At 48.3% G+C, this 21,787-nt stretch overlaps 57 non-coding genes across 57 annotated transcripts in view; all 57 read left to right on the top strand.

Moving 5' to 3' along the window:
• Positions 1-17, top strand: part of TRNAL-AAG (transfer RNA leucine (anticodon AAG)) — an 82-nt gene extending 65 nt beyond the window's left edge. Inside the window, exon 1 of the tRNA in view lies at positions 1-17. This exon is cut by the window's left edge and continues 65 nt beyond it. This is a non-coding gene — a tRNA (tRNA-Leu).
• A 274-nt stretch (positions 18-291) lies between these two features.
• Positions 292-373, top strand: TRNAL-UAG (transfer RNA leucine (anticodon UAG)). Its single transcript has one exon. It is a non-coding gene; the product is annotated as a tRNA-Leu (tRNA).
• Positions 374-581: 208 nt separating this feature from the next.
• Positions 582-663, top strand: TRNAL-UAG (transfer RNA leucine (anticodon UAG)). The gene has a single exon. It is a non-coding gene; the product is annotated as a tRNA-Leu (tRNA).
• An 838-nt stretch (positions 664-1,501) lies between these two features.
• On the top strand, positions 1,502-1,583 carry TRNAL-AAG (transfer RNA leucine (anticodon AAG)). The gene has a single exon. It is a non-coding gene; the product is annotated as a tRNA-Leu (tRNA).
• A 274-nt stretch (positions 1,584-1,857) lies between these two features.
• TRNAL-UAG (transfer RNA leucine (anticodon UAG)) lies at positions 1,858-1,939 on the top strand. Its single transcript has one exon. It is a non-coding gene; the product is annotated as a tRNA-Leu (tRNA).
• A 208-nt stretch (positions 1,940-2,147) lies between these two features.
• On the top strand, positions 2,148-2,229 carry TRNAL-AAG (transfer RNA leucine (anticodon AAG)). The gene has a single exon. It is a non-coding gene; the product is annotated as a tRNA-Leu (tRNA).
• A 277-nt stretch (positions 2,230-2,506) lies between these two features.
• TRNAL-UAG (transfer RNA leucine (anticodon UAG)) lies at positions 2,507-2,588 on the top strand. Its single transcript has one exon. It is a non-coding gene; the product is annotated as a tRNA-Leu (tRNA).
• Positions 2,589-2,796: 208 nt separating this feature from the next.
• TRNAL-AAG (transfer RNA leucine (anticodon AAG)) lies at positions 2,797-2,878 on the top strand. Its single transcript has one exon. It is a non-coding gene; the product is annotated as a tRNA-Leu (tRNA).
• Positions 2,879-3,155: 277 nt separating this feature from the next.
• Positions 3,156-3,237, top strand: TRNAL-UAG (transfer RNA leucine (anticodon UAG)). The gene has a single exon. It is a non-coding gene; the product is annotated as a tRNA-Leu (tRNA).
• Positions 3,238-3,445: 208 nt separating this feature from the next.
• TRNAL-AAG (transfer RNA leucine (anticodon AAG)) lies at positions 3,446-3,527 on the top strand. Its single transcript has one exon. It is a non-coding gene; the product is annotated as a tRNA-Leu (tRNA).
• A 274-nt stretch (positions 3,528-3,801) lies between these two features.
• On the top strand, positions 3,802-3,883 carry TRNAL-UAG (transfer RNA leucine (anticodon UAG)). Its single transcript has one exon. It is a non-coding gene; the product is annotated as a tRNA-Leu (tRNA).
• Positions 3,884-4,091: 208 nt separating this feature from the next.
• TRNAL-AAG (transfer RNA leucine (anticodon AAG)) lies at positions 4,092-4,173 on the top strand. The gene has a single exon. It is a non-coding gene; the product is annotated as a tRNA-Leu (tRNA).
• Positions 4,174-4,721: 548 nt separating this feature from the next.
• Positions 4,722-4,803, top strand: TRNAL-AAG (transfer RNA leucine (anticodon AAG)). The gene has a single exon. It is a non-coding gene; the product is annotated as a tRNA-Leu (tRNA).
• A 277-nt stretch (positions 4,804-5,080) lies between these two features.
• On the top strand, positions 5,081-5,162 carry TRNAL-UAG (transfer RNA leucine (anticodon UAG)). The gene has a single exon. It is a non-coding gene; the product is annotated as a tRNA-Leu (tRNA).
• A 208-nt stretch (positions 5,163-5,370) lies between these two features.
• TRNAL-AAG (transfer RNA leucine (anticodon AAG)) lies at positions 5,371-5,452 on the top strand. Its single transcript has one exon. It is a non-coding gene; the product is annotated as a tRNA-Leu (tRNA).
• A 277-nt stretch (positions 5,453-5,729) lies between these two features.
• On the top strand, positions 5,730-5,811 carry TRNAL-UAG (transfer RNA leucine (anticodon UAG)). Its single transcript has one exon. It is a non-coding gene; the product is annotated as a tRNA-Leu (tRNA).
• A 208-nt stretch (positions 5,812-6,019) lies between these two features.
• On the top strand, positions 6,020-6,101 carry TRNAL-AAG (transfer RNA leucine (anticodon AAG)). Its single transcript has one exon. It is a non-coding gene; the product is annotated as a tRNA-Leu (tRNA).
• Positions 6,102-6,375: 274 nt separating this feature from the next.
• TRNAL-UAG (transfer RNA leucine (anticodon UAG)) lies at positions 6,376-6,457 on the top strand. Its single transcript has one exon. It is a non-coding gene; the product is annotated as a tRNA-Leu (tRNA).
• A 208-nt stretch (positions 6,458-6,665) lies between these two features.
• Positions 6,666-6,747, top strand: TRNAL-AAG (transfer RNA leucine (anticodon AAG)). The gene has a single exon. It is a non-coding gene; the product is annotated as a tRNA-Leu (tRNA).
• Positions 6,748-7,295: 548 nt separating this feature from the next.
• On the top strand, positions 7,296-7,377 carry TRNAL-AAG (transfer RNA leucine (anticodon AAG)). The gene has a single exon. It is a non-coding gene; the product is annotated as a tRNA-Leu (tRNA).
• Positions 7,378-7,651: 274 nt separating this feature from the next.
• On the top strand, positions 7,652-7,733 carry TRNAL-UAG (transfer RNA leucine (anticodon UAG)). The gene has a single exon. It is a non-coding gene; the product is annotated as a tRNA-Leu (tRNA).
• Positions 7,734-8,300: 567 nt separating this feature from the next.
• TRNAL-UAG (transfer RNA leucine (anticodon UAG)) lies at positions 8,301-8,382 on the top strand. Its single transcript has one exon. It is a non-coding gene; the product is annotated as a tRNA-Leu (tRNA).
• Positions 8,383-8,590: 208 nt separating this feature from the next.
• On the top strand, positions 8,591-8,672 carry TRNAL-AAG (transfer RNA leucine (anticodon AAG)). Its single transcript has one exon. It is a non-coding gene; the product is annotated as a tRNA-Leu (tRNA).
• A 277-nt stretch (positions 8,673-8,949) lies between these two features.
• On the top strand, positions 8,950-9,031 carry TRNAL-UAG (transfer RNA leucine (anticodon UAG)). Its single transcript has one exon. It is a non-coding gene; the product is annotated as a tRNA-Leu (tRNA).
• Positions 9,032-9,598: 567 nt separating this feature from the next.
• TRNAL-UAG (transfer RNA leucine (anticodon UAG)) lies at positions 9,599-9,680 on the top strand. The gene has a single exon. It is a non-coding gene; the product is annotated as a tRNA-Leu (tRNA).
• A 208-nt stretch (positions 9,681-9,888) lies between these two features.
• On the top strand, positions 9,889-9,970 carry TRNAL-AAG (transfer RNA leucine (anticodon AAG)). The gene has a single exon. It is a non-coding gene; the product is annotated as a tRNA-Leu (tRNA).
• A 277-nt stretch (positions 9,971-10,247) lies between these two features.
• On the top strand, positions 10,248-10,329 carry TRNAL-UAG (transfer RNA leucine (anticodon UAG)). The gene has a single exon. It is a non-coding gene; the product is annotated as a tRNA-Leu (tRNA).
• Positions 10,330-10,537: 208 nt separating this feature from the next.
• TRNAL-AAG (transfer RNA leucine (anticodon AAG)) lies at positions 10,538-10,619 on the top strand. Its single transcript has one exon. It is a non-coding gene; the product is annotated as a tRNA-Leu (tRNA).
• Positions 10,620-10,896: 277 nt separating this feature from the next.
• On the top strand, positions 10,897-10,978 carry TRNAL-UAG (transfer RNA leucine (anticodon UAG)). The gene has a single exon. It is a non-coding gene; the product is annotated as a tRNA-Leu (tRNA).
• A 208-nt stretch (positions 10,979-11,186) lies between these two features.
• On the top strand, positions 11,187-11,268 carry TRNAL-AAG (transfer RNA leucine (anticodon AAG)). The gene has a single exon. It is a non-coding gene; the product is annotated as a tRNA-Leu (tRNA).
• A 277-nt stretch (positions 11,269-11,545) lies between these two features.
• On the top strand, positions 11,546-11,627 carry TRNAL-UAG (transfer RNA leucine (anticodon UAG)). The gene has a single exon. It is a non-coding gene; the product is annotated as a tRNA-Leu (tRNA).
• Positions 11,628-11,835: 208 nt separating this feature from the next.
• Positions 11,836-11,917, top strand: TRNAL-AAG (transfer RNA leucine (anticodon AAG)). Its single transcript has one exon. It is a non-coding gene; the product is annotated as a tRNA-Leu (tRNA).
• A 277-nt stretch (positions 11,918-12,194) lies between these two features.
• TRNAL-UAG (transfer RNA leucine (anticodon UAG)) lies at positions 12,195-12,276 on the top strand. The gene has a single exon. It is a non-coding gene; the product is annotated as a tRNA-Leu (tRNA).
• Positions 12,277-12,484: 208 nt separating this feature from the next.
• On the top strand, positions 12,485-12,566 carry TRNAL-AAG (transfer RNA leucine (anticodon AAG)). Its single transcript has one exon. It is a non-coding gene; the product is annotated as a tRNA-Leu (tRNA).
• Positions 12,567-12,840: 274 nt separating this feature from the next.
• Positions 12,841-12,922, top strand: TRNAL-UAG (transfer RNA leucine (anticodon UAG)). The gene has a single exon. It is a non-coding gene; the product is annotated as a tRNA-Leu (tRNA).
• Positions 12,923-13,130: 208 nt separating this feature from the next.
• On the top strand, positions 13,131-13,212 carry TRNAL-AAG (transfer RNA leucine (anticodon AAG)). Its single transcript has one exon. It is a non-coding gene; the product is annotated as a tRNA-Leu (tRNA).
• Positions 13,213-13,486: 274 nt separating this feature from the next.
• On the top strand, positions 13,487-13,568 carry TRNAL-UAG (transfer RNA leucine (anticodon UAG)). Its single transcript has one exon. It is a non-coding gene; the product is annotated as a tRNA-Leu (tRNA).
• Positions 13,569-13,776: 208 nt separating this feature from the next.
• Positions 13,777-13,858, top strand: TRNAL-AAG (transfer RNA leucine (anticodon AAG)). The gene has a single exon. It is a non-coding gene; the product is annotated as a tRNA-Leu (tRNA).
• A 907-nt stretch (positions 13,859-14,765) lies between these two features.
• On the top strand, positions 14,766-14,847 carry TRNAL-UAG (transfer RNA leucine (anticodon UAG)). The gene has a single exon. It is a non-coding gene; the product is annotated as a tRNA-Leu (tRNA).
• A 208-nt stretch (positions 14,848-15,055) lies between these two features.
• TRNAL-AAG (transfer RNA leucine (anticodon AAG)) lies at positions 15,056-15,137 on the top strand. The gene has a single exon. It is a non-coding gene; the product is annotated as a tRNA-Leu (tRNA).
• Positions 15,138-15,414: 277 nt separating this feature from the next.
• TRNAL-UAG (transfer RNA leucine (anticodon UAG)) lies at positions 15,415-15,496 on the top strand. Its single transcript has one exon. It is a non-coding gene; the product is annotated as a tRNA-Leu (tRNA).
• A 567-nt stretch (positions 15,497-16,063) lies between these two features.
• On the top strand, positions 16,064-16,145 carry TRNAL-UAG (transfer RNA leucine (anticodon UAG)). Its single transcript has one exon. It is a non-coding gene; the product is annotated as a tRNA-Leu (tRNA).
• Positions 16,146-16,353: 208 nt separating this feature from the next.
• Positions 16,354-16,435, top strand: TRNAL-AAG (transfer RNA leucine (anticodon AAG)). Its single transcript has one exon. It is a non-coding gene; the product is annotated as a tRNA-Leu (tRNA).
• Positions 16,436-16,712: 277 nt separating this feature from the next.
• Positions 16,713-16,794, top strand: TRNAL-UAG (transfer RNA leucine (anticodon UAG)). The gene has a single exon. It is a non-coding gene; the product is annotated as a tRNA-Leu (tRNA).
• Positions 16,795-17,002: 208 nt separating this feature from the next.
• Positions 17,003-17,084, top strand: TRNAL-AAG (transfer RNA leucine (anticodon AAG)). The gene has a single exon. It is a non-coding gene; the product is annotated as a tRNA-Leu (tRNA).
• A 277-nt stretch (positions 17,085-17,361) lies between these two features.
• On the top strand, positions 17,362-17,443 carry TRNAL-UAG (transfer RNA leucine (anticodon UAG)). Its single transcript has one exon. It is a non-coding gene; the product is annotated as a tRNA-Leu (tRNA).
• A 208-nt stretch (positions 17,444-17,651) lies between these two features.
• TRNAL-AAG (transfer RNA leucine (anticodon AAG)) lies at positions 17,652-17,733 on the top strand. The gene has a single exon. It is a non-coding gene; the product is annotated as a tRNA-Leu (tRNA).
• A 277-nt stretch (positions 17,734-18,010) lies between these two features.
• TRNAL-UAG (transfer RNA leucine (anticodon UAG)) lies at positions 18,011-18,092 on the top strand. The gene has a single exon. It is a non-coding gene; the product is annotated as a tRNA-Leu (tRNA).
• Positions 18,093-18,300: 208 nt separating this feature from the next.
• Positions 18,301-18,382, top strand: TRNAL-AAG (transfer RNA leucine (anticodon AAG)). The gene has a single exon. It is a non-coding gene; the product is annotated as a tRNA-Leu (tRNA).
• A 277-nt stretch (positions 18,383-18,659) lies between these two features.
• TRNAL-UAG (transfer RNA leucine (anticodon UAG)) lies at positions 18,660-18,741 on the top strand. The gene has a single exon. It is a non-coding gene; the product is annotated as a tRNA-Leu (tRNA).
• A 208-nt stretch (positions 18,742-18,949) lies between these two features.
• On the top strand, positions 18,950-19,031 carry TRNAL-AAG (transfer RNA leucine (anticodon AAG)). Its single transcript has one exon. It is a non-coding gene; the product is annotated as a tRNA-Leu (tRNA).
• Positions 19,032-19,305: 274 nt separating this feature from the next.
• TRNAL-UAG (transfer RNA leucine (anticodon UAG)) lies at positions 19,306-19,387 on the top strand. Its single transcript has one exon. It is a non-coding gene; the product is annotated as a tRNA-Leu (tRNA).
• Positions 19,388-19,595: 208 nt separating this feature from the next.
• Positions 19,596-19,677, top strand: TRNAL-AAG (transfer RNA leucine (anticodon AAG)). Its single transcript has one exon. It is a non-coding gene; the product is annotated as a tRNA-Leu (tRNA).
• Positions 19,678-19,951: 274 nt separating this feature from the next.
• Positions 19,952-20,033, top strand: TRNAL-UAG (transfer RNA leucine (anticodon UAG)). The gene has a single exon. It is a non-coding gene; the product is annotated as a tRNA-Leu (tRNA).
• A 208-nt stretch (positions 20,034-20,241) lies between these two features.
• Positions 20,242-20,323, top strand: TRNAL-AAG (transfer RNA leucine (anticodon AAG)). The gene has a single exon. It is a non-coding gene; the product is annotated as a tRNA-Leu (tRNA).
• A 907-nt stretch (positions 20,324-21,230) lies between these two features.
• On the top strand, positions 21,231-21,312 carry TRNAL-UAG (transfer RNA leucine (anticodon UAG)). Its single transcript has one exon. It is a non-coding gene; the product is annotated as a tRNA-Leu (tRNA).
• Positions 21,313-21,520: 208 nt separating this feature from the next.
• On the top strand, positions 21,521-21,602 carry TRNAL-AAG (transfer RNA leucine (anticodon AAG)). The gene has a single exon. It is a non-coding gene; the product is annotated as a tRNA-Leu (tRNA).
• Positions 21,603-21,787: the final 185 nt, after the last annotated feature.

The following is a 21,787-nucleotide window of genomic DNA, read 5'->3' as shown; positions in this document are numbered from 1 at the left end:
AAATCCCACTGCTGCCATTGTCTTGTGATTTTAAAAACCTCCTGAGATGTATTTCGCTGACTTTGCTTTTCCATTAGAGAGCATGCCCTTAAAACCTTTCCTACCCATCACATGAATATATTTGTGTAGTCTACTATCCAAGCGGAGCTTTGCTGAAGCAAAGACAGTCCTCACAGTCACTACTTTGTCCCGTTGCTTCCTGATAGGAGCGTTTTCCCGTAGGAGGCGTTGTCGGTGTGGTCACATGTGTATCCCGTTCTCCAAGGAAGCAGGCACAAAGAGCTATCAAGCGGTAGCATGGCCGAGCGGTCTAAGGCGCTGGATTTAGGCTCCAGTCTCTTTGGAGGCGTGGGTTCGAATCCCACTGCTGCCAGATTTTAGAGTCTCGAAATGTTCTTTCCCGATATCATTTGTAGCGTCAGCAGAACTTTCTTGCGACGATTCTCTCCAACAGTCAGACGCAAAGGCGCTTCAGAAAGGGAAAAATTCTGCCTCTTCACACATTCCGCTTTGAAATTAGATAGCTTGCCAGCACAAGCCTATCTCGGACATTTTCGTACCAGATGTCCTTTTTTCGCGTGGGTAGCATGGCCGAGCGGTCTAAGGCGCTGGATTTAGGCTCCAGTCTCTTTGGAGGCGTGGGTTCGAATCCCACTGCTGCCAGATCTTAGAGTCTCGAAATGTTCTTTCCCGATATCATTTGTAGCGTCAGCAGAACTTTCTTGCGACGATTCTCTCCAACAGTCAGACGCAAAGGCGCTTCAGAAAGGGAAAAATTCTGCCTCTTCACACATTCCGCTTTGAAAATAGATAGCTTGCCAGCACAAGCCTATCTCAGACATTTTCGTACCAGATGTCCTCTTTTTGCGTGGGTAGCATGGCCGAGCGGTCTAAGGTGCTGGATTAAGGCTCCAGTCTCTTCGGAGGCATGGGTTCGATTCTCCCTGCTGCCATTGTCTTGTGATTTTGAAAACCTCCTGAGATGTATTTCGCTGACTTTGCTTTTCCATTAGAGAGCATGCCCTTAAAACCTTTCCTACCCATCACATGAATATATTTGTGTAGTCTACTATCCAAGCGGAGCTTTGCTGAAGCAAAGACAGTCCTCACAGTCACTACTTTGTCCCGTTGCTTCCTGATAGGAGTGTTTTCCCGTAGGAGGCGTTGTCGGTGTGGTCACATGTGTATCCCGTTCTCCAAGAAAGCAGGCACAAAGAGCTATCGAGCGGTCTAAGGCGCTGGATTTAGGCTCCAGTCTCTTTGGAGGCGTGGGTTCGAATCCCACTGCTGCCAGATTTTAGAGTCTCGAAATGTTCTTTCCCGATATCATTTGTAGCGTCAGCAGAACTTTCTTGTGACGATTCTCTCCAACAGTCAGACGCAAAGGCGCTTCAGAAAGGGAAAAATTCTGCTTCTTCACAAATTCAGCTGTGAAAATAGATAGCTCGCCAGCACAAGCCTATCTCGGACATTTTCGTACCAGATGTCCTCTTTTTGCGTGGGTAGCATGGCCGAGCGGTCTAAGGCGCTGGATTAAGGCTCCAGTCTCTTCGGAGGCGTGGGTTCAAATCCCACTGCTGCCATTGTCTTGTGATTTTAAAAACCTCCTGAGATGTATTTCGCTGACTTTGCTTTTCCATTAGAGAGCATGCCCTTAAAACCTTTCCTACCCATCACATGAATATATTTGTGTAGTCTACTATCCAAGCGGAGCTTTGCTGAAGCAAAGACAGTTCTCACAGTCACTACTTTGTCCCGTTGCTTCCTGATAGGAGCGTTTTCCCGTAGGAGGCGTTGTCGGTGTGGTCACATGTGTATCCCGTTCTCCAAGGAAGCAGGCACAAAGAGCTATCAAGCGGTAGCATGGCCGAGCGGTCTAAGGCGCTGGATTTAGGCTCCAGTCTCTTTGGAGGCGTGGGTTCGAATCCCACTGCTGCCAGATTTTAGAGTCTCGAAATGTTCTTTCCCGATATCATTTGTAGCGTCAGCAGAACTTTCTTGCGACGATTCTCTCCAACAGTCAGACGCAAAGGCGCTTCAGAAAGGGAAAAATTCTGCTTCTTCACAAATTCAGCTGTGAAAATAGATAGCTCGCCAGCACAAGCCTATCTCGGACATTTTCGTACCAGATGTCCTCTTTTTGCGTGGGTAGCATGGCCGAGCGGTCTAAGGCGCTGGATTAAGGCTCCAGTCTCTTCGGAGGCGTGGTCTCGAATCCCACTGCTGCCATTGTCTTGTGATTTTGAAAACCTCCTGAGATGTATTTCGCTGACTTTGCTTTTCCATTAGAGAGCATGCCCTTAAAACCTTTCCTACCCATCACATGAATATATTTGTGTAGTCTACTATCCAAGCGGAGCTTTGCTGAAGCAAAGACAGTCCTCACAGTCACTACTTTGTCCCGTTGCTTCCTGATAGGAGCGTTTTCCCGTAGGAGGTCACATGGTCGGTGTGGTCACATGTGTATCCCGTTCTCCAAGGAAGCAGGCACAAAGAGCTATCAAGCGGTAGCATGGCCGAGCGGTCTAAGGCGCTGGATTTAGGCTCCAGTCTCTTTGGAGGCGTGGGTTCGAATCCCACTGCTGCCAGATTTCAGAGTCTCGAAATGTTCTTTCCCGATATCATTTGTAGCATCAGCAGAACTTTCTTGCGACGATTCTCTCCAACAGTCAGACGCAAAGGCGCTTCAGAAAGGGAAAAATTCTGCTTCTTCACAAATTCAGCTGTGAAAATAGATAGCTCGCCAGCACAAGCCTATCTCGGACATTTTCGTACCAGATGTCCTCTTTTTGCGTGGGTAGCATGGCCGAGCGGTCTAAGGCGCTGGATTAAGGCTCCAGTCTCTTCGGAGGCGTGGGTTCGAATCCCACTGCTGCCATTGTCTTGTGATTTTGAAAACCTCCTGAGATGTATTTCGCTGACTTTGCTTTTCCATTAGAGAGCATGCCCTTAAAACCTTTCCTACCCATCACATGAATATATTTGTGTAGTCTACTATCCAAGCAGAGCTTTGCTGAAGCAAAGACAGTCCTCACAGTCACTACTTTGTCCCGTTGCTTCCTGATAGGAGCGTTTTCCCGTAGGAGGTCACATGGTCGGTGTGGTCACATGTGTATCCCGTTCTCCAAGGAAGCAGGCACAAAGAGCTATCAAGCAGTAGCATGGCCGAGCGGTCTAAGGCGCTGGATTTAGGCTCCAGTCTCTTTGGAGGCGTGGGTTCGAATCCCACTGCTGCCAGATTTTAGAGTCTTGAAATGTTCTTTCCCGATATCATTTGTAGTGTCAGCAGAACTTTCTTGCGACGATTCTCTCCAACAGTCAGACGCAAAGGTGCTTCAGAAAGGGAAAAATTCTGCTTCTTCACAAATTCAGCTGTGAAAATAGATAGCTCGCCAGCACAAGCCTATCTCGGACATTTTCGTACCAGATGTCCTCTTTTTGCGTGGGTAGCATGGCCGAGCGGTCTAAGGCGCTGGATTAAGGCTCCAGTCTCTTCGGAGGCGTGGGTTCAAATCCCACTGCTGCCATTGTCTTGTGATTTTAAAAACCTCCTGAGATGTATTTCGCTGACTTTGCTTTTCCATTAGAGAGCATGCCCTTAAAACCTTTCCTACCCATCACATGAATATATTTGTGTAGTCTACTATCCAAGCGGAGCTTTGCTGAAGCAAAGACAGTTCTCACAGTCACTACTTTGTCCCGTTGCTTCCTGATAGGAGCGTTTTCCCGTAGGAGGCGTTGTCGGTGTGGTCACATGTGTATCCCGTTCTCCAAGGAAGCAGGCACAAAGAGCTATCAAGCGGTAGCATGGCCGAGCGGTCTAAGGCGCTGGATTTAGGCTCCAGTCTCTTTGGAGGCGTGGGTTCGAATCCCACTGCTGCCAGATCTTAGAGTCTCGAAATGTTCTTTCCCGATATCATTTGTAGCGTCAGCAGAACTTTCTTGCGACGATTCTCTCCAACAGTCAGACGCAAAGGCGCTTCAGAAAGGGAAAAATTCTGCCTCTTCACACATTCCGCTTTGAAAATAGATAGCTTGCCAGCACAAGCCTATCTCAGACATTTTCGTACCAGATGTCCTCTTTTTGCGTGGGTAGCATGGCCGAGCGGTCTAAGGTGCTGGATTAAGGCTCCAGTCTCTTCGGAGGCGTGGGTTCGATTCTCCCTGCTGCCATTGTCTTGTGATTTTGAAAACCTCCTGAGATGTATTTCGCTGACTTTGCTTTTCCATTAGAGAGCATGCCCTTAAAACCTTTCCTACCCATCACATGAATATATTTGTGTAGTCTACTATCCAAGCGGAGCTTTGCTGAAGCAAAGACAGTCCTCACAGTCACTACTTTGTCCCGTTGCTTCCTGATAGGAGTGTTTTCCCGTAGGAGGCGTTGTCGGTGTGGTCACATGTGTATCCCGTTCTCCAAGAAAGCAGGCACAAAGAGCTATCGAGCGGTCTAAGGCGCTGGATTTAGGCTCCAGTCTCTTTGGAGGCGTGGGTTCGAATCCCACTGCTGCCAGATTTTAGAGTCTCGAAATGTTCTTTCCCGATATCATTTGTAGCGTCAGCAGAACTTTCTTGCGACGATTCTCTCCAACAGTCAGACGCAAAGGCGCTTCAGAAAGGGAAAAATTCTGCCTCTTCACACATTCCGCTTTGAAAATAGATAGCTCGCCAGCACAAGCCTATCTCGGACATTTTCGTACCAGATGTCCTCTTTTTGCGTGGGTAGCATGGCCGAGCGGTCTAAGGCGCTGGATTAAGGCTCCAGTCTCTTCGGAGGCGTGGGTTCGAATCCCACTGCTGCCATTGTCTTGTGATTTTGAAAACCTCCTGAGATGTATTTCGCTGACTTTGCTTTTTCATTAGAGAGCATGCCCTTAAAACCTTTCCTACCCATCACATGAATATATTTGTGTAGTCTACTATCCAAGCGGAGCTTTGCTGAAGCAAAGACAGTCCTCACAGTCACTACTTTGTCCCGTTGCTTCCTGATAGGAGCGTTTTGCCGTAGGAGGTCACATGGTCGGTGTGGTCACATGTGTATCCCGTTCTCCAAGGAAGCAGGCACAAAGAGCTATCAAGCGGTAGCATGGCCGAGCGGTCTAAGGCGCTGGATTTAGGCTCCAGTCTCTTTGGAGGCGTGGGTTCGAATCCCACTGCTGCCCGATTTTAGAGTCTCGAAATGTTCTTTCCCGATATCATTTGTAGCGTCAGCAGAACTTTCTTGCGACGATTCTCTCCAACAGTCAGACGCAAAGGCGCTTCAGAAAGGGAAAAATTCTTCCTCTTCACACATTCCTCTTTGAAAATAGATAGCTCGCCAGCACAAGCCTATCTCGGACATTTTCGTACCAGATGTCCTCTTTTTGCGTGGGTAGCATGGCCGAGCGGTCTAAGGCGCTGGATTAAGGCTCCAGTCTCTTCGGAGGCGTGGGTTCGAATCCCACTGCTGCCATTGTCTTGTGATTTTGAAAACCTCCTGAGATGTATTTCGCTGACTTTGCTTTTCCATTAGAGAGCATGCCCTTAAAACCTTTCCTACCCATCACATGAATATATTTGTGTAGTCTACTATCCAAGCGGAGCTTTGCTGAAGCAAAGACAGTCCTCACAGTCACTACTTTGTCTCGTTGCTTCCTGATAGGAGCGTTTTCCCGTAGGAGGTCACATGGTCGGTGTGGTCACATGTGTATCCCATTCTCCAAGGAAGCAGGCACAAAGAGCTATCAAGCAGTAGCATGGCCGAGCGGTCTAAGGCGTTGGATTTAGGCTCCAGTCTCTTTGGAGGCGTGGGTTCGAATCCCACTGCTGCCAGATTTTAGAGTCTCGAAATGTTCTTTCCCGATATCATTTGTAGCGTCAGCAGAACTTTCTTGCGACGATTCTCTCCAACAGTCAGACGCAAAGGCGCTTCAGAAAGGGAAAAATTCTGCTTCTTCACAAATTCAGCTGTGAAAATAGATAGCTCGCCAGCACAAGCCTATCTCGGACATTTTCGTACCAGATGTCCTCTTTTTGCGTGGGTAGCATGGCCGAGCGGTCTAAGGCGCTGGATTAAGGCTCCAGTCTCTTCGGAGGCGTGGGTTCAAATCCCACTGCTGCCATTGTCTTGTGATTTTAAAAACCTCCTGAGATGTATTTCGCTGACTTTGCTTTTCCATTAGAGAGCATGCCCTTAAAACCTTTCCTACCCATCACATGAATATATTTGTGTAGTCTACTATCCAAGCGGAGCTTTGCTGAAGCAAAGACAGTTCTCACAGTCACTACTTTGTCCCGTTGCTTCCTGATAGGAGCGTTTTCCCGTAGGAGGCGTTGTCGGTGTGGTCACATGTGTATCCCGTTCTCCAAGGAAGCAGGCACAAAGAGCTATCAAGCGGTAGCATGGCCGAGCGGTCTAAGGCGCTGGATTTAGGCTCCAGTCTCTTTGGAGGCGTGGGTTCGAATCCCACTGCTGCCAGATCTTAGAGTCTCGAAATGTTCTTTCCCGATATCATTTGTAGCGTCAGCAGAACTTTCTTGCGACGATTCTCTCCAACAGTCAGACGCAAAGGCGCTTCAGAAAGGGAAAAATTCTGCCTCTTCACACATTCCGCTTTGAAAATAGATAGCTTGCCAGCACAAGCCTATCTCAGACATTTTCGTACCAGATGTCCTCTTTTTGCGTGGGTAGCATGGCCGAGCGGTCTAAGGTGCTGGATTAAGGCTCCAGTCTCTTCGGAGGCGTGGGTTCGATTCTCCCTGCTGCCATTGTCTTGTGATTTTGAAAACCTCCTGAGATGTATTTCGCTGACTTTGCTTTTCCATTAGAGAGCATGCCCTTAAAACCTTTCCTACCCATCACATGAATATATTTGTGTAGTCTACTATCCAAGCGGAGCTTTGCTGAAGCAAAGACAGTCCTCACAGTCACTACTTTGTCCCGTTGCTTCCTGATAGGAGTGTTTTCCCGTAGGAGGCGTTGTCGGTGTGGTCACATGTGTATCCCGTTCTCCAAGAAAGCAGGCACAAAGAGCTATCGAGCGGTCTAAGGCGCTGGATTTAGGCTCCAGTCTCTTTGGAGGCGTGGGTTCGAATCCCACTGCTGCCAGATTTTAGAGTCTCGAAATGTTCTTTCCCGATATCATTTGTAGCGTCAGCAGAACTTTCTTGCGACGATTCTCTCCAACAGTCAGACGCAAAGGCGCTTCAGAAAGGGAAAAATTCTGCTTCTTCACAAATTCAGCTGTGAAAATAGATAGCTCGCCAGCACAAGCCTATCTCGGACATTTTCGTACCAGATGTCCTCTTTTTGCGTGGGTAGCATGGCCGAGCGGTCTAAGGCGCTGGATTAAGGCTCCAGTCTCTTCGGAGGCGTGGGTTCAAATCCCACTGCTGCCATTGTCTTGTGATTTTAAAAACCTCCTGAGATGTATTTCGCTGACTTTGCTTTTCCATTAGAGAGCATGCCCTTAAAACCTTTCCTACCCATCACATGAATATATTTGTGTAGTCTACTATCCAAGCGGAGCTTTGCTGAAGCAAAGACAGTTCTCACAGTCACTACTTTGTCCCGTTGCTTCCTGATAGGAGCGTTTTCCCGTAGGAGGCGTTGTCGGTGTGGTCACATGTGTATCCCGTTCTCCAAGGAAGCAGGCACAAAGAGCTATCAAGCGGTAGCATGGCCGAGCGGTCTAAGGCGCTGGATTTAGGCTCCAGTCTCTTTGGAGGCGTGGGTTAGAATCCCACTGCTGCCAGATTTTAGAGTCTCGAAATGTTCTTTCCCGATATCATTTGTAGCGTCAGCAGAACTTTCTTGCGACGATTCTCTCCAACAGTCAGACGCAAAGGCGCTTCAGAAAGGGAAAAATTCTGCTTCTTCACAAATTCAGCTGTGAAAATAGATAGCTCGCCAGCACAAGCCTATCTCGGACATTTTCGTACCAGATGTCCTCTTTTTGCGTGGGTAGCATGGCCGAGCGGTCTAAGGCGCTGGATTAAGGCTCCAGTCTCTTCGGAGGCGTGGTCTCGAATCACACTGCTTCCATTGTCTTGTGATTTTGAAAACCTCCTGAGATGTATTTCGCTGACTGTGCTTTTCCATTAGAGAGCATGCCCTTAAAACCTTTCCTACCCATCACATGAATATATTTGTGTAGTCTACTATCCAAGCGGAGCTTTGCTGAAGCAAAGACAGTCCTCACAGTCACTACTTTGTCCCGTTGCTTCCTGATAGGAGCGTTTTCCCGTAGGAGGTCACATGGTCGGTTTGGTCACATGTGTATCCCGTTCTCCAAGGAAGCAGGCACAAAGAGCTATCAAGCGGTAGCATGGCCGAGCGGTCTAAGGCGCTGGATTTAGGCTCCAGTCTCCTTGGAGGCGTGGGTTCGAATCCCACTGCTGCCAGATTTTAGAGTCTCGAAATGTTCTTTCCCGATATCATTTGTAGCGTCAGCAGAACTTTCTTACGACGATTCTCTCCAACAGTCAGACGCAAAGGCGCTTCAGAAAGGGAAAAATTCTGCTTCTTCACAAATTCAGCTGTGAAAATAGATAGCTCGCCAGCACAAGCCTATCTCGGACATTTTCGTACCAGATGTTCTCTTTTTGCGTAGGTAGCATGGCCGAGCGGTCTAAGGCGCTGGATTAAGGCTCCAGTCTCCTCGGAGGCGTGGGTTCGAATCCCACTGCTGCCATTGTCTTGTGATTTTGAAAACCTCCTGAGATCTATTTCGCTGACTTTGCTTTTCCATTAGAGAGCATGCCCTTAAAACCTTTCCTACCCATCACATGAATATATTTGTGTAGTCTACTATCCAAGCGGAGCTTTGCTGAAGCAAAGACAGTCCTCACAGTCACTACTTTGTCCCGTTGCTTCCTGATAGGAGCGTTTTCCCGTAGGAGGTCACATGGTCGGTGTGGTCACATGTGTATCCCGTTCTCCAAGGAAGCAGGCACAAAGAGCTATCAAGCGGTAGCATGGCCGAGCGGTCTAAGGCGCTGGATTTAGGCTCCAGTCTCTTTGGAGGCGTGGGTTCGAATCCCACTGCTGCCAGATTTCAGAGTCTCGAAATGTTCTTTCCCGATATCATTTGTAGCGTCAGCAGAACTTTCTTGCGACGATTCTCTCCAACAGTCAGACGCAAAGGCGCTTCAGAAAGGGAAAAATTCTGCTTCTTCACAAATTCAGCTGTGAAAATAGATAGCTCGCCAGCACAAGCCTATCTCAGACATTTTCGTACCAGATGTCCTCTTTTTGCGTGGGTAGCATGGCCGAGCGGTCTAAGGCGCTGGATTAAGGCTCCAGTCTCTTCGGAGGCGTGGTCTCGAATCACACTGCTTCCATTGTCTTGTGATTTTGAAAACCTCCTGAGATGTATTTCGCTGACTGTGCTTTTCCATTAGAGAGCATGCCCTTAAAACCTTTCCTACCCATCACATGAATATATTTGTGTAGTCTACTATCCAAGCGGAGCTTTGCTGAAGCAAAGACAGTCCTCACAGTCACTACTTTGTCCCGTTGCTTCCTGATAGGAGCGTTTTCCCGTAGGAGGTCACATGGTCGGTTTGGTCACATGTGTATCCCGTTCTCCAAGGAAGCAGGCACAAAGAGCTATCAAGCGGTAGCATGGCCGAGCGGTCTAAGGCGCTGGATTTAGGCTCCAGTCTCCTTGGAGGCGTGGGTTCGATTCCCACTGCTGCCAGATTTTAGAGTCTCGAAATGTTCTTTCCCGATATCATTTGTAGCGTCAGCAGAACTTTCTTACGACGATTCTCTCCAACAGTCAGACGCAAAGGCGCTTCAGAAAGGGAAAAATTCTGCTTCTTCACAAATTCAGCTGTGAAAATAGATAGCTCGCCAGCACAAGCCTATCTCGGACATTTTCGTACCAGATGTTCTCTTTTTGCGTGGGTAGCATGGCCGAGCGGTCTAAGGCGCTGGATTAAGGCTCCAGTCTCTTCGGAGGCGTGGGTTCGAATCCCACTGCTGCCATTGTCTTGTGATTTTGAAAACCTCCTGAGATCTATTTCGCTGACTTTGCTTTTCCATTAGAGAGCATGCCCTTAAAACCTTTCCTACCCATCACATGAATATATTTGTGTAGTCTACTATCCAAGCGGAGCTTTGCTGAAGCAAAGACAGTCCTCACAGTCACTACTTTGTCCCGTTGCTTCCTGATAGGAGCGTTTTCCCGTAGGAGGTCACATGGTCGGTGTGGTCACATGTGTATCCCGTTCTCCAAGGAAGCAGGCACAAAGAGCTATCAAGCGGTAGCATGGCCGAGCGGTCTAAGGCGCTGGATTTAGGCTCCAGTCTCTTTGGAGGCGTGGGTTCGAATCCCACTGCTGCCAGATTTCAGAGTCTCGAAATGTTCTTTCCCGATATCATTTGTAGCGTCAGCAGAACTTTCTTGCGACGATTCTCTCCAACAGTCAGACGCAAAGGCGCTTCAGAAAGGGAAAAATTCTGCCTCTTCACACATTCCGCTTTGAAAATAGATAGCTCGCCAGCACAAGCCTATCTCGGCCATGTTCGTACCAGATGTCCTCTTTTTGCGTGGGTAGCATGGCCGAGCGGTCTAAGGCGCTGGATTAAGGCTCCAGTCTCTTCGGAGGCGTGGGTTCGAATCCCACTGCTGCCATTGTCTTGTGATTTTGAAAACCTCCTGAGATGTATTTCGCTGACTTTGCTTTTCCATTAGAGAGCATGCCCTTAAAACCTTTCCTACCCATCACATGAATATATTTGTGTAGTCTACTATCCAAGCGGAGCTTTGCTGAAGCAAAGACAGTCCTCACAGTCACTACTTTGTCCCGTTGCTTCCTGATAGGAGCGTTTTCCCGTAGGAGGTCACATGGTCGGTGTGGTCACATGTGTATCCCGTTCTCCAAGGAAGCAGGCACAAAGAGCTATCAAGCGGTAGCATGGCCGAGCGGTCTAAGGCGCTGGATTTAGGCTCCAGTCTCCTTAGAGGCGTGGGTTCGAATCCCACTGCTGCTAGATTTTAGAGTCTCGAAATGTTCTTTCCCGATATCATTTGTAGCGTCAGCAGAACTTTCTTGCGACGATTCTCTCCAACAGTCAGACGCAAAGGCGCTTCAGAAAGGGAAAAATTCTGCCTCTTCACACATTCCGCTTTGAAAATAGATAGCTCGCCAGCACAAGCCTATCTCGGACATTTTCGTACCAGATGTCCTCTTTTTGCGTGGGTAGCATGGCCGAGCGGTCTAAGGCGCTGGATTAAGGCTCCAGTCTCTTCGGAGGCGTGGGTTCGAATCCCACTGCTGCCATTTGTCTTGTGATTTTGAAAACCTCCTGAGATGTATTTCGCTGACTTTGCTTTTCCATTAGAGAGCATGCCCTTAAAACCTTTCCTACCCATCACATGAATATATTTGTGTAGTCTACTATCCAAGCGGAGCTTTGCTGAAGCAAAGACAGTCCTCACAGTCACTACTTTGTCCGTTGCTTCCTGATAGAAGCGTTTTCCCGTAGGAGGTCACATGGTCGGTGTGGTCACATGTGTATCCCGTTCTCCAAGGAAGCAGGCACAAAGAGCTATCAAGCGGTAGCATGGCCGAGCGGTCTAAGGCGCTGGATTTAGGCTCCAGTTTCTTTGGAGGCGTGGGTTCGAATCCCACTGCTGCCCGATTTTAGAGTCTCAAAATGTTCTTTCCCGATATCATTTGTAGCGTCAGCAGAACTTTCTTGCGACGATTCTCTCCAACAGTCAGACGCAAAGGCGCTTCAGAAAGGGAAAAATTCTTCCTCTTCACACATTCCTCTTTGAAAATAGACAGCTCGCCAGCACAAGCCTATCTCGGACATTTTCGTACCAGATGTCCTCTTTTTGCGTGGGTAGCATGGCCGAGCGGTCTAAGGCGCTGGATTAAGGCTCCAGTCTCTTCGGAGGCGTGGGTTCGAATCCCACTGCTGCCATTGTCTTGTGATTTTGAAAACCTCCTGAGATGTATTTCGCTGACTTTGCTTTTCCATTAGAGAGCATGCCCTTAAAACCTTTCCTACCCATCACATGAATATATTTGTGTAGTCTACTATCCAAGCGGAGCTTTGCTGAAGCAAAGACAGTCCTCACAGTCACTACTTTGTCCCGTTGCTTCCTGATAGGAGCGTTTTCCCGTAGGAGGTCACATGGTCGGTGTGGTCACATGTGTATCCCGTTCTCCAAGGAAGCAGGCACAAAGAGCTATCAAGCGGTAGCATGGCCGAGCGGTCTAAGGCGCTGGATTTAGGCTCCAGTCTCTTTGGAGGCGTGGGTTCGAATCCCACTGCTGCCAGATTTTAGAGTCTCGAAATGTTCTTTCCCGATATCATTTGTAGCGTCAGCAGAACTGTCTTGCGACGATTCTCTCCAACAGTCAGACGCAAAGGCGCTTCAGAAAGGGAAAAATTCTGCTTCTTCACAAATTCAGCTGTGAAAAAAAATAGCTCGCCAGCACAAGCCTATCTCGGACATTTTCGTACCAGATGTCCTCTTTTTGCGTGGGTAGCATGGCCGAGCGGTCTAAGGCGCTGGATTAAGGCTCCAGTCTCTTCGGAGGCGTGGGTTCAAATCCCACTGCTGCCATTGTCTTGTGATTTTAAAAACCTCCTGAGATGTATTTCGCTGACTTTGCTTTTCCATTAGAGAGCATGCCCTTAAAACCTTTCCTACCCATCACATGAATATATTTGTGTAGTCTACTATCCAAGCGGAGCTTTGCTGAAGCAAAGACAGTTCTCACAGTCACTACTTTGTCCCGTTGCTTCCTGATAGGAGCGTTTTCCCGTAGGAGGCGTTGTCGGTGTGGTCACATGTGTATCCCGTTCTCCAAGGAAGCAGGCACAAAGAGCTATCAAGCGGTAGCATGGCCGAGCGGTCTAAGGCGCTGGATTTAGGCTCCAGTCTCTTTGGAGGCGTGGGTTAGAATCCCACTGCTGCCAGATTTTAGAGTCTCGAAATGTTCTTTCCCGATATCATTTGTAGCGTCAGCAGAACTTTCTTGCGACGATTCTCTCCAACAGTCAGACGCAAAGGCGCTTCAGAAAGGGAAAAATTCTGCTTCTTCACAAATTCAGCTGTGAAAATAGATAGCTCGCCAGCACAAGCCTATCTCGGACATTTTCGTACCAGATGTCCTCTTTTTGCGTGGGTAGCATGGCCGAGCGGTCTAAGGCGCTGGATTAAGGCTCCAGTCTCTTTGGAGGCTTGGGTTCGAATCCCACTGCTGCCATTGTCTTGTGATTTTGAAAACCTCCTGAGATGTATTTCGCTGACTTTGCTTTTCCATTAGAGAGCATGCCCTTAAAACCTTTCCTACCCATCACATGAATATATTTGTGTAGTCTACTATCCAAGCGGAGCTTTGCTGAAGCAAAGACACTTCTCACAGTCACTACTTTGTCCCGTTGCTTCCTGATAGGAGCGTTTTCCCGTATGAGGCGTTGTCGGTGTGGTCACATGTGTATCCCGTTCTCCAAGGAAGCAGGCACAAAGAGCTATCAAGCGGTAGCATGGCCGAGCGGTCTAAGGCGCTGGATTTAGACTCCAGTCTCTTTGGAGGCGTGGGTTTGAATCCCAATGCTGCCAGATTTTAGAGTCTCGAAATGTTCTTTCCCGATATCATTTGTAGCGTCAACAGAACTTTCTTGCGACGATTCTCTCCAACAGTCAGACGCAAAGGCGCTTCAGAAAGGGAAAAATTCTGCCTCTTCACACATTCCGCTTTGAAAATAGATAGCTCGCCAGCACAAGCCTATCTCGGACATTTTCGTACCAGATGTCCTCTTTTTGCGTGGGTAGCATGGCCGAGCGGTCTAAGGCGCTGGATTAAGGCTCCAGTCTCTTCGGAGGCGTGGGTTCGAATCCCACTGCTGCCATTGTCTTGTGATTTTGAAAACCTCCTGAGATGTATTTCGCTGACTTTGCTTTTCCATTAGAGAGCATGCCCTTAAAACCTTTCCTACCCATCACATGAATATATTTGTGTAGTCTACTATCCAAGCGGAGCTTTGCTGAAGCAAAGACAGTCCTCACAGTCACTACTTTGTCCCGTTGCTTCCTGATAGGAGTGTTTTCCCGTAGGAGGCGTTGTCGGTGTGGTCACATGTGTATCCCGTTCCCCAAGAAAGCAGGCACAAAGAGCTATCGAGCGGTCTAAGGCGCTGGATTTAGGCTCCAGTCTCTTTGGAGGCGTGGGTTCGAATCCCACTGCTGCCAGATTTTAGAGTCTCGAAATGTTCTTTCCCGATATCATTTGTAGCGTCAGCAGAACTTTCTTGCGACGATTCTCTCCAACAGTCAGACGCAAAGGCGCTTCAGAAAGGGAAAAATTCTGCTTCTTCACAAATTCAGCTGTGAAAATAGATAGCTCGCCAGCACAAGCCTATCTCGGACATTTTCGTACCAGATGTCCTCTTTTTGCGTGGGTAGCATGGCCGAGCGGTCTAAGGCGCTGGATTAAGGCTCCAGTCTCTTCGGAGGCGTGGTCTCGAATCACACTGCTTCCATTGTCTTGTGATTTTGAAAACCTCCTGAGATGTATTTCGCTGACTGTGCTTTTCCATTAGAGAGCATGCCCTTAAAACCTTTCCTACCCATCACATGAATATATTTGTGTAGTCTACTATCCAAGCGGAGCTTTGCTGAAGCAAAGACAGTCCTCACAGTCACTACTTTGTCCCGTTGCTTCCTGATAGGAGCGTTTTCCCGTAGGAGGTCACATGGTCGGTTTGGTCACATGTGTATCCCGTTCTCCAAGGAAGCAGGCACAAAGAGCTATCAAGCGGTAGCATGGCCGAGCGGTCTAAGGCGCTGGATTTAGGCTCCAGTCTCCTTGGAGGCGTGGGTTCGAATCCCACTGCTGCCAGATTTTAGAGTCTCGAAATGTTCTTTCCCGATATCATTTGTAGCGTCAGCAGAACTTTCTTACGACGATTCTCTCCAACAGTCAGACGCAAAGGCGCTTCAGAAAGGGAAAAATTCTGCTTCTTCACAAATTCAGCTGTGAAAATAGATAGCTCGCCAGCACAAGCCTATCTCGGACATTTTCGTACCAGATGTTCTCTTTTTGCGTAGGTAGCATGGCCGAGCGGTCTAAGGCGCTGGATTAAGGCTCCAGTCTCTTCGGAGGCGTGGGTTCGAATCCCACTGCTGCCATTGTCTTGTGATTTTGAAAACCTCCTGAGATCTATTTCGCTGACTTTGCTTTTCCATTAGAGAGCATGCCCTTAAAACCTTTCCTACCCATCACATGAATATATTTGTGTAGTCTACTATCCAAGCGGAGCTTTGCTGAAGCAAAGACAGTCCTCACAGTCACTACTTTGTCCCGTTGCTTCCTGATAGGAGCGTTTTCCCGTAGGAGGTCACATGGTCGGTGTGGTCACATGTGTATCCCGTTCTCCAAGGAAGCAGGCACAAAGAGCTATCAAGCGGTAGCATGGCCGAGCGGTCTAAGGCGCTGGATTTAGGCTCCAGTCTCTTTGGAGGCGTGGGTTCGAATCCCACTGCTGCCAGATTTCAGAGTCTCGAAATGTTCTTTCCCGATATCATTTGTAGCGTCAGCAGAACTTTCTTGCGACGATTCTCTCCAACAGTCAGACGCAAAGGCGCTTCAGAAAGGGAAAAATTCTGCTTCTTCACAAATTCAGCTGTGAAAATAGATAGCTCGCCAGCACAAGCCTATCTCAGACATTTTCGTACCAGATGTCCTCTTTTTGCGTGGGTAGCATGGCCGAGCGGTCTAAGGCGCTGGATTAAGGCTCCAGTCTCTTCGGAGGCGTGGTCTCGAATCACACTGCTTCCATTGTCTTGTGATTTTGAAAACCTCCTGAGATGTATTTCGCTGACTGTGCTTTTCCATTAGAGAGCATGCCCTTAAAACCTTTCCTACCCATCACATGAATATATTTGTGTAGTCTACTATCCAAGCGGAGCTTTGCTGAAGCAAAGACAGTCCTCACAGTCACTACTTTGTCCCGTTGCTTCCTGATAGGAGCGTTTTCCCGTAGGAGGTCACATGGTCGGTTTGGTCACATGTGTATCCCGTTCTCCAAGGAAGCAGGCACAAAGAGCTATCAAGCGGTAGCATGGCCGAGCGGTCTAAGGCGCTGGATTTAGGCTCCAGTCTCCTTGGAGGCGTGGGTTCGATTCCCACTGCTGCCAGATTTTAGAGTCTCGAAATGTTCTTTCCCGATATCATTTGTAGCGTCAGCAGAACTTTCTTACGACGATTCTCTCCAACAGTCAGACGCAAAGGCGCTTCAGAAAGGGAAAAATTCTGCTTCTTCACAAATTCAGCTGTGAAAATAGATAGCTCGCCAGCACAAGCCTATCTCGGACATTTTCGTACCAGATGTTCTCTTTTTGCGTGGGTAGCATGGCCGAGCGGTCTAAGGCGCTGGATTAAGGCTCCAGTCTCTTCGGAGGCGTGGGTTCGAATCCCACTGCTGCCATTGTCTTGTGATTTTGAAAACCTCCTGAGATCTATTTCGCTGACTTTGCTTTTCCATTAGAGAGCATGCCCTTAAAACCTTTCCTACCCATCACATGAATATATTTGTGTAGTCTACTATCCAAGCGGAGCTTTGCTGAAGCAAAGACAGTCCTCACAGTCACTACTTTGTCCCGTTGCTTCCTGATAGGAGCGTTTTCCCGTAGGAGGTCACATGGTCGGTGTGGTCACATGTGTATCCCGTTCTCCAAGGAAGCAGGCACAAAGAGCTATCAAGCGGTAGCATGGCCGAGCGGTCTAAGGCGCTGGATTTAGGCTCCAGTCTCTTTGGAGGCGTGGGTTCGAATCCCACTGCTGCCAGATTTCAGAGTCTCGAAATGTTCTTTCCCGATATCATTTGTAGCGTCAGCAGAACTTTCTTGCGACGATTCTCTCCAACAGTCAGACGCAAAGGCGCTTCAGAAAGGGAAAAATTCTGCCTCTTCACACATTCCGCTTTGAAAATAGATAGCTCGCCAGCACAAGCCTATCTCGGCCATGTTCGTACCAGATGTCCTCTTTTTGCGTGGGTAGCATGGCCGAGCGGTCTAAGGCGCTGGATTAAGGCTCCAGTCTCTTCGGAGGCGTGGGTTCGAATCCCACTGCTGCCATTGTCTTGTGATTTTGAAAACCTCCTGAGATGTATTTCGCTGACTTTGCTTTTCCATTAGAGAGCATGCCCTTAAAACCTTTCCTACCCATCACATGAATATATTTGTGTAGTCTACTATCCAAGCGGAGCTTTGCTGAAGCAAAGACAGTCCTCACAGTCACTACTTTGTCCCGTTGCTTCCTGATAGGAGCGTTTTCCCGTAGGAGGTCACATGGTCGGTGTGGTCACATGTGTATCCCGTTCTCCAAGGAAGCAGGCACAAAGAGCTATCAAGCGGTAGCATGGCCGAGCGGTCTAAGGCGCTGGATTTAGGCTCCAGTCTCCTTAGAGGCGTGGGTTCGAATCCCACTGCTGCTAGATTTTAGAGTCTCGAAATGTTCTTTCCCGATATCATTTGTAGCGTCAGCAGAACTTTCTTGCGACGATTCTCTCCAACAGTCAGACGCAAAGGCGCTTCAGAAAGGGAAAAATTCTGCCTCTTCACACATTCCGCTTTGAAAATAGATAGCTCGCCAGCACAAGCCTATCTCGGACATTTTCGTACCAGATGTCCTCTTTTTGCGTGGGTAGCATGGCCGAGCGGTCTAAGGCGCTGGATTAAGGCTCCAGTCTCTTCGGAGGCGTGGGTTCGAATCCCACTGCTGCCATTGTCTTGTGATTTTGAAAACCTCCTGAGATGTATTTCGCTGACTTTGCTTTTCCATTAGAGAGCATGCCCTTAAAACCTTTCCTACCCATCACATGAATATATTTGTGTAGTCTACTATCCAAGCGGAGCTTTGCTGAAGCAAAGACAGTCCTCACAGTCACTACTTTGTCCCGTTGCTTCCTGATAGAAGCGTTTTCCCGTAGGAGGTCACATGGTCGGTGTGGTCACATGTGTATCCCGTTCTCCAAGGAAGCAGGCACAAAGAGCTATCAAGCGGTAGCATGGCCGAGCGGTCTAAGGCGCTGGATTTAGGCTCCAGTTTCTTTGGAGGCGTGGGTTCGAATCCCACTGCTGCCCGATTTTAGAGTCTCAAAATGTTCTTTCCCGATATCATTTGTAGCGTCAGCAGAACTTTCTTGCGACGATTCTCTCCAACAGTCAGACGCAAAGGCGCTTCAGAAAGGGAAAAATTCTTCCTCTTCACACATTCCTCTTTGAAAATAGACAGCTCGCCAGCACAAGCCTATCTCGGACATTTTCGTACCAGATGTCCTCTTTTTGCGTGGGTAGCATGGCCGAGCGGTCTAAGGCGCTGGATTAAGGCTCCAGTCTCTTCGGAGGCGTGGGTTCGAATCCCACTGCTGCCATTGTCTTGTGATTTTGAAAACCTCCTGAGATGTATTTCGCTGACTTTGCTTTTCCATTAGAGAGCATGCCCTTAAAACCTTTCCTACCCATCACATGAATATATTTGTGTAGTCTACTATCCAAGCGGAGCTTTGCTGAAGCAAAGACAGTCCTCACAGTCACTACTTTGTCCCGTTGCTTCCTGATAGGAGCGTTTTCCCGTAGGAGGTCACATGGTCGGTGTGGTCACATGTGTATCCCGTTCTCCAAGGAAGCAGGCACAAAGAGCTATCAAGCGGTAGCATGGCCGAGCGGTCTAAGGCGCTGGATTTAGGCTCCAGACTCTTTGGAGGCGTGGGTTCGAATCCCACTGCTGCCAGATTTTAGAGTCTCAAAATGTTCTTTCCCGATATCATTTGTAGCGTCAGCAGAACTGTCTTGCGACGATTCTCTCCAACAGTCAGACGCAAAGGCGCTTCAGAAAGGGAAAAATTCTGCTTCTTCACAAATTCAGCTGTGAAAAAAAATAGCTCGCCAGCACAAGCCTATCTCGGACATTTTCGTACCAGATGTCCTCTTTTTGCGTGGGTAGCATGGCCGAGCGGTCTAAGGCGCTGGATTAAGGCTCCAGTCTCTTCGGAGGCGTGGGTTCAAATCCCACTGCTGCCATTGTCTTGTGATTTTAAAAACCTCCTGAGATGTATTTCGCTGACTTTGCTTTTCCATTAGAGAGCATGCCCTTAAAACCTTTCCTACCCATCACATGAATATATTTGTGTAGTCTACTATCCAAGCGGAGCTTTGCTGAAGCAAAGACAGTTCTCACAGTCACTACTTTGTCCCGTTGCTTCCTGATAGGAGCGTTTTCCCGTAGGAGGCGTTGTCGGTGTGGTCACATGTGTATCCCGTTCTCCAAGGAAGCAGGCACAAAGAGCTATCAAGCGGTAGCATGGCCGAGCGGTCTAAGGCGCTGGATTTAGGCTCCAGTCTCTTTGGAGGCGTGGGTTAGAATCCCACTGCTGCCAGATTTTAGAGTCTCGAAATGTTCTTTCCCGATATCATTTGTAGCGTCAGCAGAACTTTCTTGCGACGATTCTCTCCAACAGTCAGACGCAAAGGCGCTTCAGAAAGGGAAAAATTCTGCTTCTTCACAAATTCAGCTGTGAAAATAGATAGCTCGCCAGCACAAGCCTATCTCGGACATTTTCGTACCAGATGTCCTCTTTTTGCGTGGGTAGCATGGCCGAGCGGTCTAAGGCGCTGGATTAAGGCTCCAGTCTCTTTGGAGGCTTGGGTTCGAATCCCACTGCTGCCATTGTCTTGTGATTTTGAAAACCTCCTGAGATGTATTTCGCTGACTTTGCTTTTCCATTAGAGAGCATGCCCTTAAAACCTTTCCTACCCATCACATGAATATATTTGTGTAGTCTACTATCCAAGCGGAGCTTTGCTGAAGCAAAGACACTTCTCACAGTCACTACTTTGTCCCGTTGCTTCCTGATAGGAGCGTTTTCCCGTATGAGGCGTTGTCGGTGTGGTCACATGTGTATCCCGTTCTCCAAGGAAGCAGGCACAAAGAGCTATCAAGCGGTAGCATGGCCGAGCGGTCTAAGGCGCTGGATTTAGACTCCAGTCTCTTTGGAGGCGTGGGTTTGAATCCCAATGCTGCCAGATTTTAGAGTCTCGAAATGTTCTTTCCCGATATCATTTGTAGCGTCAACAGAACTTTCTTGCGACGATTCTCTCCAACAGTCAGACGCAAAGGCGCTTCAGAAAGGGAAAAATTCTGCCTCTTCACACATTCCGCTTTGAAAATAGATAGCTCGCCAGCACAAGCCTATCTCGGACATTTTCGTACCAGATGTCCTCTTTTTGCGTGGGTAGCATGGCCGAGCGGTCTAAGGCGCTGGATTAAGGCTCCAGTCTCTTCGGAGGCGTGGGTTCGAATCCCACTGCTGCCATTGTCTTGTGATTTTGAAAACCTCCTGAGATGTATTTCGCTGACTTTGCTTTTCCATTAGAGAGCATGCCCTTAAAACCTTTCCTACCCATCACATGAATATATTTGTGTAGTCTACTATCCAAGCGGAGCTTTGCTGAAGCAAAGACAGTCCTCACAGTCACTACTTTGTCCCGTTGCTTCCTGATAGGAGTGTTTTCCCGTAGGAGGCGTTGTCGGTGTGGTCACATGTGTATCCCGTTCCCCAAGAAAGCAGGCACAAAGAGCTATCGAGCGGTCTAAGGCGCTGGATTTAGGCTCCAGTCTCTTTGGAGGCGTGGGTTCGAATCCCACTGCTGCCAGATTTTAGAGTCTCGAAATGTTCTTTCCCGATATCATTTGTAGCGTCAGCAGAACTTTCTTGCGACGATTCTCTCCAACAGTCAGACGCAAAGGCGCTTCAGAAAGGGAAAAATTCTGCTTCTTCACAAATTCAGCTGTGAAAATAGATAGCTCGCCAGCACAAGCCTATCTCGGACATTTTCGTACCAGATGTCCTCTTTTTGCGTGGGTAGCATGGCCGAGCGGTCTAAGGCGCTGGATTAAGGCTCCAGTCTCTTCGGAGGCGTGGTCTCGAATCACACTGCTTCCATTGTCTTGTGATTTTGAAAACCTCCTGAGATGTATTTCGCTGACTGTGCTTTTCCATTAGAGAGCATGCCCTTAAAACCTTTCCTACCCATCACATGAATATATTTGTGTAGTCTACTATCCAAGCGGAGCTTTGCTGAAGCAAAGACAGTCCTCACAGTCACTACTTTGTCCCATTGCTTCCTGATAGGAGCGTTTTCCCGTAGGAGGTCACATGGTCGGTTTGGTCACATGTGTATCCCGTTCTCCAAGGAAGCAGGCACAAAGAGCTATCAAGCGGTAGCTTGGCCGAGCGGTCTAAGGCGCTGGATTTAGGCTCCAGTCTCCTTGGAGGCGTGGGTTCGAATCCCACTGCTGCCAGATTTTAGAGTCTCGAAATGTTCTTTCCCGATATCATTTGTAGCGTCAGCAGAACTTTCTTACGACGATTCTCTCCAACAGTCAGACGCAAAGGCGCTTCAGAAAGGGAAAAATTCTGCTTCTTCACAAATTCAGCTGTGAAAATAGATAGCTCGCCAGCACAAGCCTATCTCGGACATTTTCGTACCAGATGTTCTCTTTTTGCGTAGGTAGCATGGCCGAGCGGTCTAAGGCGCTGGATTAAGGCTCCAGTCTCTTCGGAGGCGTGGGTTCGAATCCCACTGCTGCCATTGTCTTGTGATTTTGAAAACCTCCTGAGATCTATTTCGCTGACTTTGCTTTTCCATTAGAGAGCATGCCCTTAAAACCTTTCCTACCCATCACATGAATATATTTGTGTAGTCTACTATCCAAGCGGAGCTTTGCTGAAGCAAAGACAGTCCTCACAGTCACTACTTTGTCCCGTTGCTTCCTG

This window comes from Leptodactylus fuscus, chromosome 6 (assembly GCF_031893055.1).
Source record: "Leptodactylus fuscus isolate aLepFus1 chromosome 6, aLepFus1.hap2, whole genome shotgun sequence".
Taxonomy (NCBI): Eukaryota; Metazoa; Chordata; class Amphibia; order Anura; family Leptodactylidae; genus Leptodactylus; species Leptodactylus fuscus.
The sequence above is the reverse complement of the archived record's forward strand: the minus strand, read 5'-3'. Positions and strand labels throughout refer to the sequence as shown.